Below are 12,913 nucleotides of genomic sequence, written 5' to 3'. Positions count from 1 at the left end.
TGAGGGAAAAGAGGCTGTGGGAACTTAGCACAGATCTGTGCCTGGTTCCCCCATTTCTGGAGGAAAGCTTCAGTGATCTCCTTCAGGCAGCTCTAGGCATGCTGGAGGGGTGGGAAGGGACTGGGCTTTACTTCTCACCAGCAGCTGACCCAGAGCAGGGGATCCAAATGTCTGAGTGTGGACATCTGCAGAGCTGATGTCTGCATCTAAGGCAGCTGCCTGAGGCTCCAGGCAAACAGAGAAACAAATTGAGGATGTGATTCATCCGTGATGCTGTGGGAGCCTGAGTCAGGGCAGAGGAGATGCTTCTGTTGCAGTCTACAGGAATGGTGCCTACACTAAGGGGCTCAGACAGAGCTCACAGCCTTAACAAGGTTTGGGTTTCTAGTTCATTTTCTGCTACAGGGTCAGCACACCGGGCTTGTGACCCACTGGGGTGCCTTCTTTCCTATGAGGTTGGTGAGGCACTGGCACAGGTTGCCCAGAGAAGCAGTGGCTGCTCCATCCCTGGCAGTGTTCAAGGCCAGGTTGGATGGGGCTTTGAGCAACCTGGTCTATTGGAAGGTGTCCCTGCTCATGGCAGTGGGATTGGAACTGGATGAGCTTTAAGGTTCCTTCCAACCCAAACCATTCTATGATTCTAAAGGCAGTGGCAAGAGGCAGGATCTTGATGCACACCTTCAACTCTGATCTTGAAGCTCTTGCTGGGAAGCCTCCACTGCATGGTTCACAACAAGAGAAGTTCCTGCTTTAGCTTCTATGTATAGTTAAATGGTGGATGCTAGGTTGTGCACTTGGAACATGGGGTAGTTAAATGGTGGATGCTAGGTTGTTCACTTGAAACATGGGGTGTCAGCGCAGACAGATGCTCTACAATGGAGCGGCATGCAGGCTGTGGCTGCAGCAGCCAGGCAGGCTGGGATATGACAAGAAGGGGCTGAGAAGGCAGGAATTACATGGGGCTGTGGTGTCAGTTTTGTTGGAGGCATGAGGGGGATTCTTAGAAAATGAACAATTTCTGAACATGACTTCTGATGGCAAGAATTTTGTCCATGCTCCAAAGAAGGCTCAGTGATTAAAATAGGTATCAAGAAATCAAGACAATGATTCTACCCTGAGGATCATCAGCTCAGTTTGGGCACCTGTACATCTTCATGGTCTGTTGTACTTGAAAGAGTGGTGCGTAGCTGCCCAGACTCAGAAATAATAACAGATGGTGTAGTAGAAGGTTTGGAAGGGGGATTTGGAGGAGGAGCTGGGGAGTGAGCTCTGTTTTGATCCTAAGAGAGCATGACACTGAAGGGCTCTGGCCTTTTCTTCATTCAAAAGTGGAAAGAAAGTACTGATATTCTTGCCAGATCTATACAAGGTTATGATCTTGGTTTTGCCTTCTTGTCTTGGGCAAGGTTGAGGAACACCAGCTGCACAGACAACCTCTGCTCCTTCTTTGAGAACAACCTCCTTGCAACCTCATCCAAAGAAGGGCTTTCAGCACAAAAAGGCCTTTTCTTCCAACTTGTTGTGCTGTTTCTCATCACTTCTGGTCAGTACAGCCTCAATTGCACTTCTCATCCTGCTTCATAGTAACTTGAGCTGAAAGGCAATACTCAGGGGCAGGCAGGGATGACGCTGTGCAACAAAGATGTGAGATCCCTGTGAAAAAAGCTGCTATGCACAAATAAAAGCATGCTAGAGAAAGTATAAGGGGATATGGCAGGTGTGTGTAGGCTGAAATGGAAAGCCAGGGGCTGGAATGATAGATTTATGACAAGACTGGAGGAGAGGCTGTGGAGATCTACTTATTATAGCTTAAAAAATGGTTCCATCAGAAGGCTGTCATGAGTGCTCTACTGTGCAAATTTATGACATGCAGTGGGAGTGATCATGTCTTCTGTACTAGCTCATCAGAAAAAAACCCAACCTTTTTTCCATTAATAATGTTCATAAAAGTGCAATGGAACTTCTTCTCAAGAAAGATGTTTACCCATTGGTGGGTAAACAAGCTCCTACATTAATGATAACTGAAAACTGACTTTGTTGTTGTTATTGCTGAAAAGGAAAATTCCAGTGTTTATCTGAAAGTTTTTTCACTTCCAGATTTGAATTTTAGAGCAAGCAGAGTTCTTCAGAAACACATTTAAGCCCTTGAAAACCTCTTCTCTTCTGCTTGAAAATATTTTGCAGTGAGGTATGTCAACTTCTCTTCTTAACTATTATTGCCACTTACCCCACAAAAGTAGCTCCAATACACTGCCAGACAATCTCAATAGAATATGATTTAGTCATAAGAAATAAATATTTCAGGGTGCTGCATGTAAACAGTTCATTTTAGTCAAAGAGTAGATTTGAAGCTTTCTAGTAGGTACTCTAAGAGTATGGCCAGGGAGTATTCTTCAGTGTCCTCGCTGCCATCAGTGGAGGATCATGGCCAGAGCAACATACCCTATGAGGAGGGACTAAGGGATGTGGGTTTTTTAGTCTGGAAAAGAGATGCTTTGAGGGAACCTAATGGTAATCTGCAGGTTTCTTTCAGAGAAGATAGAGCTAGGCTCTTTTTTGGAGTTGTGCAGCAACAATAAGAGGGACAGTGGACATAAAATGTTCCTGGAAGGTTCAAACATGATATGAAAAGGTTTCCACCATAAGAACAGTTGAGCCCTGGAGCAGATTGCCCAGAGAGATTGTGCATTCTGCTGGGTTGGCCTACATGCAGGTGAGAAAGACAGTACTTTCCAGCTAAAGGATTATTTATGGATAAGAAGCTGAGTTACATATTCTTCATTAATGAGTTTTAGGGAGAAACTGTCAAAAGGCAGTAGTAAGAGTCCCACACAAAAGCCACTGGTTTTGCAGTTGGGCATTTCCCTGTAGCATTATGTCCCACCATGCAGGAAAAGGAGTTGTGCATCTGTCAGCAAGGTAAATATCTCCAACAACTGAAAAAAAATGATAAAAATTCAGGAGGCTCACCATCATCTCATGTATGTTCAGATCAATGTACTGTAAACACTGACACTTAATTCTGGGGGACAAATCTAGTGTTTCCCAAAATGTCTCTTATCTCTGTCTTCTCTTCATCAGGTGACAAGAACAGATGGTGACTTTTGCTTACTTTTGATAAAAATGAAGATTCTTCTTGTAAGAGGCAATAGGTAAATTCTAAATCTAGGGGCATAAAGCAATACAGTATTAAGTTGGGGGTAATTTATCCCTAAGAATCTTTATTGATGGGGTTTTTTCACAAATCAGAAGCTAAATTTTAGCTCATAAACAGGGTTGTTCATCTTAGTGTAGCACATTTTTTGTCAGCCAAAGCAAAGCATTATATGTACGGTATTATCTTTTGCACAATGGCACTTCTAGAACTACTGGCAATTTTAGGCTTTTTCAGGCTTCGATTTTACATATGAGAGGCACACATATTAATAACATTTTACAAAAGCTGTCCTCCTTTGACCATCAGTAAAGTACACATTTTTTAGTTTTAATCTGTACATGTTTTTCTTAATGTGTCTCTGCTTATCCTTTTGTGAGCTTCCATTCAGCTTAAATGTTTCTTCAAATCCCCAAACATAGAACCGGGAAACAATAACCAGATCTGTGCAGAAATGATTTCATATTCAAATTATTGTCTGCTGTAAGGAATAACTTCCCTTACATTTTGAGATGCGCAATTGAAAAATTTCTACATGATTTCAAAGGGCCTCCTGATACCAAGAAATGATCAGCAGTAAATTATCTTATGGTTTTCTTCTAAGGTCCATGAGGAAAGAAGAGGTTCAAGGACCCTTTTACATAATTTTCTTTAAGATTAGAAGAATTCATAGAATCATAGAATCACAGAATGGCTTGGGTTGGAAGGGACCTTAAGGCTCATCTAGTTTCAACCCACCCTGCCACTGGCAGAGACACCTTCCACCAGATCAGGTTGCTCTAAGCCCTATCCAATCTGGCCTCGAACACTGCCAGGGATGGGGCAGCCACAGTCCTCCACTTTAAAAGTACCTGGTATTTGAAGGTCAAGTAGTGAATAGTATTACATTAATCTCCCTGAAATTCATAAACCTGCAGGTTAGACTGGAGAATTTGCTGTCACAGTTCAGAGTATCTGCTTGTTCTTAGAGGGGCAGGCATGAATTGTTCCCTTTCCCTTTCTTTTTATTGCAACTACAGGGAGTAAGGACTTAAAGGAGCTGCAATTTTTCTCAGTGTCTCTTTTAGATTTAATTGACTAAGGACCAGATGGGAGATACTGACTGTTCTGATTTTCATTATCTAATGTGGTCATGCTGCGGCTGTGAGAAAGAACTGACTGTAGGAAATGGCTTCAGTTTGTGTGACTATAATTGCATTCAATTTAAGCTGCATGAAGAATAAACAGAAGTGTATTGTCGCCAGGGTTGTCAGTATTCTAAAAGATGAATTTTGATAAATTAAGGAAACTAACAAAGTCACTTGAACTGAGGAGCTCAGATCCTGGAGAGCGGAGAAGATGGATTTCTTTCAGGCAGAGCTACTGAAACTAGTCAGAAATGGTATTCCAAACAAGAAAATAGGCAGGGAAGAGCAATGCTATGGTAAGTAGACAATGCGGTTTAGGGTGTAAAAAATAAAACAACTGACAAATAGAGACAGCTGGGTCAGAGCTAGGGAAAGCAAGTGTAAAATGAGAACTGTTGAGTGGGGAGATGACTTAGACCTGACAGATATGAAGCAGCAAAATATCTTTGCCTGTATGAGTAGAGAAAGAAAGAAAGAACTGAGGACCAAATACAGACTAAGGATACTTTATACAGTTTCCAGAGTAAAGATCTTCACTTGAGCATCTAATTGCAGGACTTAAGCAGAATTTAAACCCTGTAACCTGCTGACTCCTTTTCTGTAAAGACCTGGTTAGCGTTCAGGAGTGCTCTTTTTTTTGCATTCTCCTGTGTTATCTTCACTTCATACTCGCAAGTGTCCATGCAAATAATCATTTAGGAAGGATTGCCAAGGTACCGATTATATGTGGTGGGCAGGTTTGTTCAAGATGGCACTTGACAGCATAATAACCACAAAAAGTAATGTACCATTGTTCCTACAATGATAAAACAGGGGTGAGTGAGCAGAGGAGGCAATGAAAGTACAGAAGAATTGATCAGATAATACCAGCATAACCATGCAGACTGCACATGAGGTCAAGACCACAGAAATGAAGGTGGGGAGAGAAAAGCTGCTATTTAGACTAAGAAGAGATGAGTTTTAAGCAAATGCAGTGCAGTCAGGACATAAAGGTCTTCTCAAAGGTTGATCTAGAAAAAAACATATTACTGTGGTTAGCGAAATCTGCTTGAATCACTCGTGTCCAGTTGTTATGGTATAAACCTCATGCTGTTATCACTTTAGATTTACTAAATAGCTTTTCTGTTGTGATGGGCAATTAAAATGTCCTGCTTCCATTGCCCTTGCCAGTTCTGTCCCCTTTTATTCTGGTAGTCTATGGTCTGGAGGTGAATGAGTGTTTGGGGAGATCTGATTCCCAGTGTTTAACTTCAAACAGGGACAGTCAGGTAAACTGAGGCAGAGCCACTTGGACTGACACCACATTTGCTCTGTTGTTTCTAAGGGCTTGGGCATAAGTAGAGTTCATGCTTTCACTGGGGTTGATGTACTAGAGAAAAGAGTGATCACACAAGAAAGACTGAATTTGTATTGAGATGATCTGAAATCAGTTCTCAACTCAACTGAGATTTTACTTGTCCCTGTCTAAATGATAAAAAAAAAAATCAAGAAAAAACAAAACCCAAAAAACACCCTGGCCAAAAAAAACAAACCCAAATCCAAACCCCAAACCCGAGGCCATTCATTTGCTACTTACTGTAAAGCATTTGGACAGAGGAAATGTATAAAATACCTTGTGAACCAGCACGACCTGCTAGGAAACTATTTTATGTTTTTCTTTGTTTAACAGGCTGGAAAATCTTAATGTTTCATGTCATGTTAAACTTCCTCTATGCTTTATAAATAATTTCTAGATGCAAAACTTTTTCTAGTGCCTTGGCCTTCTTCTCAGGAATGCATGCAGAGGCAAGCTCCCCAGCACATGAAACACTCAAACAACTGTCCTTTTGGTGTGCTGCCAAGTGCATCAGATTTTCAAGCAGGTCCTGCACATTGAAATGCAGCTATGCAGATTATCATTACCTGGAAAAAGTGAAAATTGCTTTTCTGGAGGGAGGGATTGCAAAAGTGGTGGAGATAATTTTCTACGTTTCATGCGGATTGAACTAAGAAGCTGAACTAAATTGCCATTTGCCTCTGTTTAGGGCAGCAAAAAATGGAAAAGCAAGGAGTAGTGCAGAATATCTTCTTTCATACTCCCAGTGCTAGGGAAAGGTCACTACTGGATTCTCCCAGAGAGTATCTAGGACCCAATGCTGGGGACAAGGGAAAAAAGAGAGCTCAATTCTCTTCTTATTCCACTCTCTGCTTCTTGAGCAAACCTAACCAAGAGGCTGGTGAAGGTGCTAACACCTACTGTAACCTGCCCAGATCATCAGGACTCTTGTCTTCAAAAGCTTCACTTTCTCCTGGCATTTGCTCCAGGCCATTGCACCTCTCTTCATTAACTGGGGGCAGAGCTGGGACATCACAGCTTGCTCCCAGGAGAATGCTCTGAATCCATCACAAACCAAACTAAACATGCTTGCTGCAACAATCATGCTGCTATTTTGTCAGGTCAATATGTAATTGTTCCTGTTGCTGGAGGGCTCCATTACTCCCTTCATTAAAATGCAAATTTTACTTTAATTAAAAATGCTGGGAGCATTTGCACAATTTATGACCAAATATCAAGAGGCCAGCAACCCCCACGCTGAGGAGGGGCAGAAGGGTGTTGAAATAACTCCTTATCTCAGAACACTGGGGATGTTTTAGCTGATAAAGGAAGTTCTTCTTGGACTTTTAAAATTAATTTGTTCTCCCTAGATTGGAAAACAGACAAAGCAGAAGAAGCTCAAGCAGAATTTTGTTCTTACAAATAAATGTGCTTTCTAAACCTATTCACATGCAAAAGAAAGGAAGAAGAAAGATCCCATCTGAAGCTGTGATACAGCAATAATTCAGTGTTCTCATTTCTGCTCAACCCTCCCTTTCTCAACCAGAAATTTTGTGTATCCACCTGTATAATCTGGCTGCTAGGATCCCTCAGTTCTGATTGGATTAAATCCCATCTGCTCCTAACTTGTCAGTTTGGTAAAATTTCCCGTGTGATGTGTTAGGGTGAATGGGCAGCTGCTCCTTGGTAGCACGTACCAAGTCAGTGAGATGAGACCCTCAGGATGTAGCTGTCTGATTTTTCGTGCTTTGAAGTGGGACTTTTCTACCCAGTTTCTTCTCTGAGGTGAAGAGCTGAAGTAGCGCCAGGAGAGCCTGGGCTTGCTAGTGCTCTGCGCCTTGCTTTCTTAGTGGTACTGCTGTGGCGGCGTCCATATCTGGCAGCTGCGAAGGTGGGCTCAGTCTGGGGATGAAACCCTCCATGCAACCTCGTGAGACATTCACAGCATATAAAACCACCGTTCACATCTTGCAGTGCATCCTTGGGTAACTGGGGCCCTTTCACTCTGCCTGATGGGAGGAGAGTGTGCAATCTCTCAGGTACGAAGCACTTGGGTTAAAGGATCAGGCTGGAGGAAGTCTTTGTTATCCCACAGGACACCCCATGCTTACAGCCAGAGGCTCTACCTCCTACTTGGATGCAGCTAGCCCAGTTTGAATTTTCAGTACCTTCACCTTACCAAGATGTAGTCTTTCCCCTTATTTTCCTCAAGCAATTCCCAGCTGGTTTGCATCCCTCTGCCTCCAGTGAAGCCTGTGGCAAACATGGTCCTTAGTTCTTTCAGGCATGACTGAATCATAGTGTATCACTGGGCAAAAGAAAACATCCCCACAGCTGTTTTCACCTGATGTGAAAACACCTTCCCCCTCTGAAGTGAAATAAATGGCAATAGAGGGTGGCAGCTCTTTACTTTCTCTGGCTTCCTTACAGGTGCAGGAGAAGCAGCAGTGTGACCGGTGTAAATCATCTTGTGTTCATGCCTGACTGTGCCTGGGAGTACGTGGAGAGCAGGTCAGGCTGGCACAGAGCTCACTCCAAATCTGCTTTTGTAAGTGCCTGACTCTGCTGCCTCTTATGCCTGTATTTGAGATTTTTGTTTCTATTCTTCATCCCCTTGGAAGGATAATCACATACACACAGTTCCAGCAATGTCTGTCCAGCATCAAATTCTGGCACATATATAAATCGGCGTCAAGGCAAATTTTGTTAGTCATTATAAAATTGGCATAAGTTAAGTCAGAATCAAGCCTCCTGAGGGGCTGTTGGGCCCTGGAGAGCCTTGGTGCTTGTGTGTATGAGCATGCATCTGTAAGCAAGAGGAGGGGAGGCAAGAACTCAAAATACAGCTATTACTCACACTGCAATGCTACCATAATGAGCCCTGGCTGGGATGAGCCAGGCTCCGGTACTAAGTTCTGTACAAGCAAGGAATAAAGCAAAGGTTCCTTCTGCAAGGAGCCCTCTCTCCTGTTTAGTGACAGAATGAAATGAAAATGTGGGAGTGTGGAAGGATGGGATAGTTATAGACGGTTGCCTTTGCCCAGCTTCACTGTGGGCGTGGCACCAGTGCTGTGGCCCAGACCATGCATGCCTTTCTGCAGAGTTTAGGGCATTGCCAGGTCTCATCCGTTATTTGCTCACAGTGACCAAAGGCAGGCATGAATTTCTGCCAGGCAAGGCTCTTTATGGCTCCCTGTAGATCATACAATGGATACTGAATCACTGTTCACAGATAAATTGTCAGCAAGAATTCAGTACTATCAGAGATTACATTGTTGGGATTGTTTCCACATTCTCAGCCCTGGTAGTTAAATGCATTAAAGAAACAAAATATGGTTTGTTTTTCATTTGGTTGAACTATTCCAAGGTTTCGGAGGAAAAAAAAAAATAAAATCATCCTGCGAAGTCCAGAGTTATAAATAGCTGTGCTGCATGTACTGGGGTAAATGCTGCATTCCTCCAGGTACTTGTAAGAAAAGGGATCAAGAGAATGTGAAACTTGCAAAATTTATGGTGGTCCTTGGAAGGGTGTGATGTGCTCATAGAGGCAAGGCACATACCAAACACGAAGTCGACTAGCCACAGAAGATTTATATTTCCCAGCATATCCGTCCCAGTGGCACCATATGTTTATATGGACTGTAGGTTTATTATTGGAGATTGAAGGTCTGCCTCATTGCTTCTTACTGGAATCTTGTGGATTTTTTTTTTTCCTGAAGAACACTGGGAGTAATCCCTGCTCCCACTTATATCCTGGGTCTATTTCAGTTAAAAAAAAAATAAATCTAAAACATACATTCTCTTTTCTAAGCAAGGAACAGGATTCCTGAAGCTAGAGAAGGGCAGCAAGCCTCCTCATTTCCATATCTGTTGCTGTGAAACCTTGTCTTCTTATGTAAGGCTTTTATGAAAATTTACATTTTCCTGGTTCTGCATACATATCCCATCATTCTAGCTGTGTAAACAACTCCCCCACCTGAAAAGCTGCCAAAAATGCAGGAGCATCCCCAGTCTGCAGCAGAAATAGACCTGCAAAACTGTCAAAACAGAGGAAGCAAGAGAGGAGGACTGGAGTGGATGCATTTCCCCAGCAGTCTGGCAGCACTGCCAGGATGAAGCTCTGCACCCCTGTGCCCTAGTTTGCCCCATCAGTGGCAGGGACACAGCGGTGAGGCAGAGCTGCTGCCTAACAGAGCCCAGTGTGACTGCACCAGACTGGTGAGGACATGCATGGGAAGTGCAATGAGAAAGAGAAGGTCCAAATGCGTCATGGGATCTGATGGGCAGGGGTGGCTCAGTGACAATGAGCCAGGAGGGAAGCACTGCCCAGATCAGTGCCTTACCCTGAACATGCGGGCAGCCAAGAGCATGCCGTGTTTTTTTGGCTACCTGCTCTTTCCAGCTGGGGGGATGCAAGCCATAATTTGTTAGAGCAACACAAGCCAACTATTTTCCCAGGCACTCATTCCCGGGAGCTGGTGACATGTGGGGATACCCCCAGGATAGTGGCTCCCCAGCCAGGGAAGGGAAGGGTCTCTTTCACCCTCTGCTGAGACTTCAGACTTGCCAATAGTAGGAAATAATCTCTCATATGAGCACACCCTCAAAGAACTGTGATAGCTAAAATAATATTAAGTACTCCATAGAGATGGGAGCATTGTGGTTAACCAATGTGTAACCCATGCTATTAAGCAGTTCCTGCTCACAGTAAGGGCTGTTATATTTACTGTCATTTTACTTACTTAAGTAAGGTGTCACTTTCTTCTAATATAAACCATGTGAATCTGTGACTTCTGCCCTGCAGGGCTGCTCTAAGATTGCAGTTATTCCAAGGACAGAAACACAAACTTTTAAGCTATATCTTCACTGGTGAATTAATAGGGGGAAGCAAGGAGAGGGGGAATGGGAAGAGTACAGGGATGTTGTCCAGGAAGCTAGGGACCACGTTACGAGAGCTAAGGCCCAGTTAGAATTAAACTTAGCTAGAGGTATTAAAGGTGACAGGTAGGGATTCTACAGGTACATAGCAAATAAAAGACTAGGGAGAATGTAGGCCCCCTCAGGAAGCTCTCGGGAGAACTGGCTACACAGGATTTGGAGAAGGCTGAGGTTCTGAATGACTTCTTTGCCTTGGTCTTCACTGGCAAAGGCTCTGCCCAAACCACCCAAGTCTTGGAAGGCAGATGCAGGGACTGTGAGAATGAAGACCTTGCGCCCACTGTAGGAGAGGATCTTGTTGGAGACCATCTTAAAAATCTGAACGTGCACAAGTCCATGGGTCCTGATGAGATCCACCCGCGGGTCCTGAAGGAGCTGGCAAATGAAGTTGCTAAGCCACTGGCCACCATATTTGAGAAATCATGGCACTCAGGTGAAGTTCCCGACAACTGGAAAAAGGGAAATATAACCCCCATTTTCAAGAAGGGGAAAATGAATGACCAGGGAATTACAGACCAGTCAGTCTCACCTCTGTGCTTGCTAAATCTTGGAGCAGATTCTCCTGGAAGGCATGCTAAGCCACATGAAAATCAACAAGGTGCTTGGTGACAGCCAGCATGGCTTCACTAAGGGGAAATCCTGCCTGACCAATTTGGTGACCTTCTATGATGGGGCTACAGAACTGATGGACAGGGGTAGAGCAGTTGATGTCATCTACCTGGACTTGTGTAAAGCGTTCGACGCTGTCCCACATGACATCCTTGTCTCTAAATTGAAGAGACATCAATTTGATGGATGGACCACTCGGTGGATAAAGAACTGGCTGGATGGCAGCAAAAGAGTTGTGGTCAATGGCTCAATGTCCGGCTGCAGACGAGTAACAAGTGGTGTCCCTCAGGGATCGATGTTCGGACCGGTCTTGTTTAACATCTTCGTCGCTGACATGGACAGTGGGATTGAGTGCGCCCTCAGCAAGTTTGCTGATGACACCAAGCTGTGTGGTTCAGTTGATACACTGGAGGGAAGGAATGCCATCCAGAGGGACCTCGACACACTTGTGAGGTGGGCTGATACAAACCTCATGAAGTTTAACCATGCCAAGTGCAAGGTCCTACACCTGGGTCGGAGCAATCCCAGGCACAGCTACAGGTTGGGCAGAGAAGAGATTCAGAGCAGCCCTGTGGAGAAAGACTTGGGGGTGTTGGTTGATGAGAAAATGAACATGAGCCAGCAGTGTGCGCTTGCAGTCCAGAAAGCCAACTGTATTCTGGGCTGCATCAAAAGGAGCGTGACCAGCAGGTCGAAGGAGGTGATCCTGCCCCTCTACTCTGCTCTTGTGAGACCTCACCTGGAGTATTGTGTGCAGTTCTGGTGTCCTCAACATAAAAAGGACATGGAACTGTTGGAACAAGTCCAGAGAAGGGCCACAGGGGACTGGAGCACCTCCCATATGAAGACAGGCTGAGGAAGTTGGGGCTGTTCAGCCTGGAGAAGAGAAGGCTGCGTGGAGACCTCATAGCAGCCTTCCAATATCTGAAGGGGGCCTATAGGGATGCTCGAGAGGGACTCTTAATTAGAGACTGTAGTGATAGGACAAGGGGTAATGGGTTAAAACTTAAACAGGGGAAGTTTAGTTTGGATATAAGAAGGAAATTCTTTCCTGTGAGGGTGGTGAGGCACTGGAATGGGTTGCCCAGGGAGGTTGTGAATGCTCCATCCCTGGCAGTGTTCAAGACCAGGTTGGACGAGGCCTTGGGTGATATGATTTAGTGTAAGGTGTCCCTGCCCATGGGAGGGGGGTTGGAACTAGATGATCTTAAGGTCCTTTCCAACCCTAATGATTCTATGATTCTATGAATTTGAGCAGCCAGGATGAATTCCCTGGCCTTAGGCAGGTGGTCTGCACATTAGTCATCTCCACATCTCCAGTCAGGTTGACCACACTCAAACAACCGGCTGGGAACAGACTCTGGCCCTTTTAAAATCCTAAACTGTCCCCAGGGATTGCAAGGGCAGTAATGGTGGCCCAGACCTAAACCATGCTATGTCAGTGCTGCTAATTTAACAGTAAGTGTAATCATGTTTTGGGGCTTAAACCTGCAAACCTGGACCTTCAGGATGAGCTTATTAGTGTAGATGTAACATCTCTTTCTCCATGGGAAAGGAAACAGGAAAAAACTTCTCACTTATTTACATAAACTATTATGCTGCTTACCCAAAATGCTGCCTACTGATACATTAACTTGACTGGAATCTGTTTAGGCTTTGATTTCACAAGCGATAAGAGACTGTACATCACTGCTGTGAAAGCACATGCAAAAGGCAGCAGAAGGTCATGAGCATCACACAGGTAGCCCATATCTGCTGCTTTTGAAAAGG

Source organism: Pezoporus wallicus, unplaced genomic scaffold, assembly GCF_028554395.1.
Source record: "Pezoporus wallicus isolate ANWC-B61680 ecotype Strahan unplaced genomic scaffold, APGP_CSIRO_Pwel_v1 contig_6412, whole genome shotgun sequence".
Lineage (NCBI taxonomy): Eukaryota > Metazoa > Chordata > Aves > Psittaciformes > Psittacidae > Pezoporus > Pezoporus wallicus.
The sequence above is the reverse complement of the archived record's forward strand: the minus strand, read 5'-3'. Positions refer to the sequence as shown.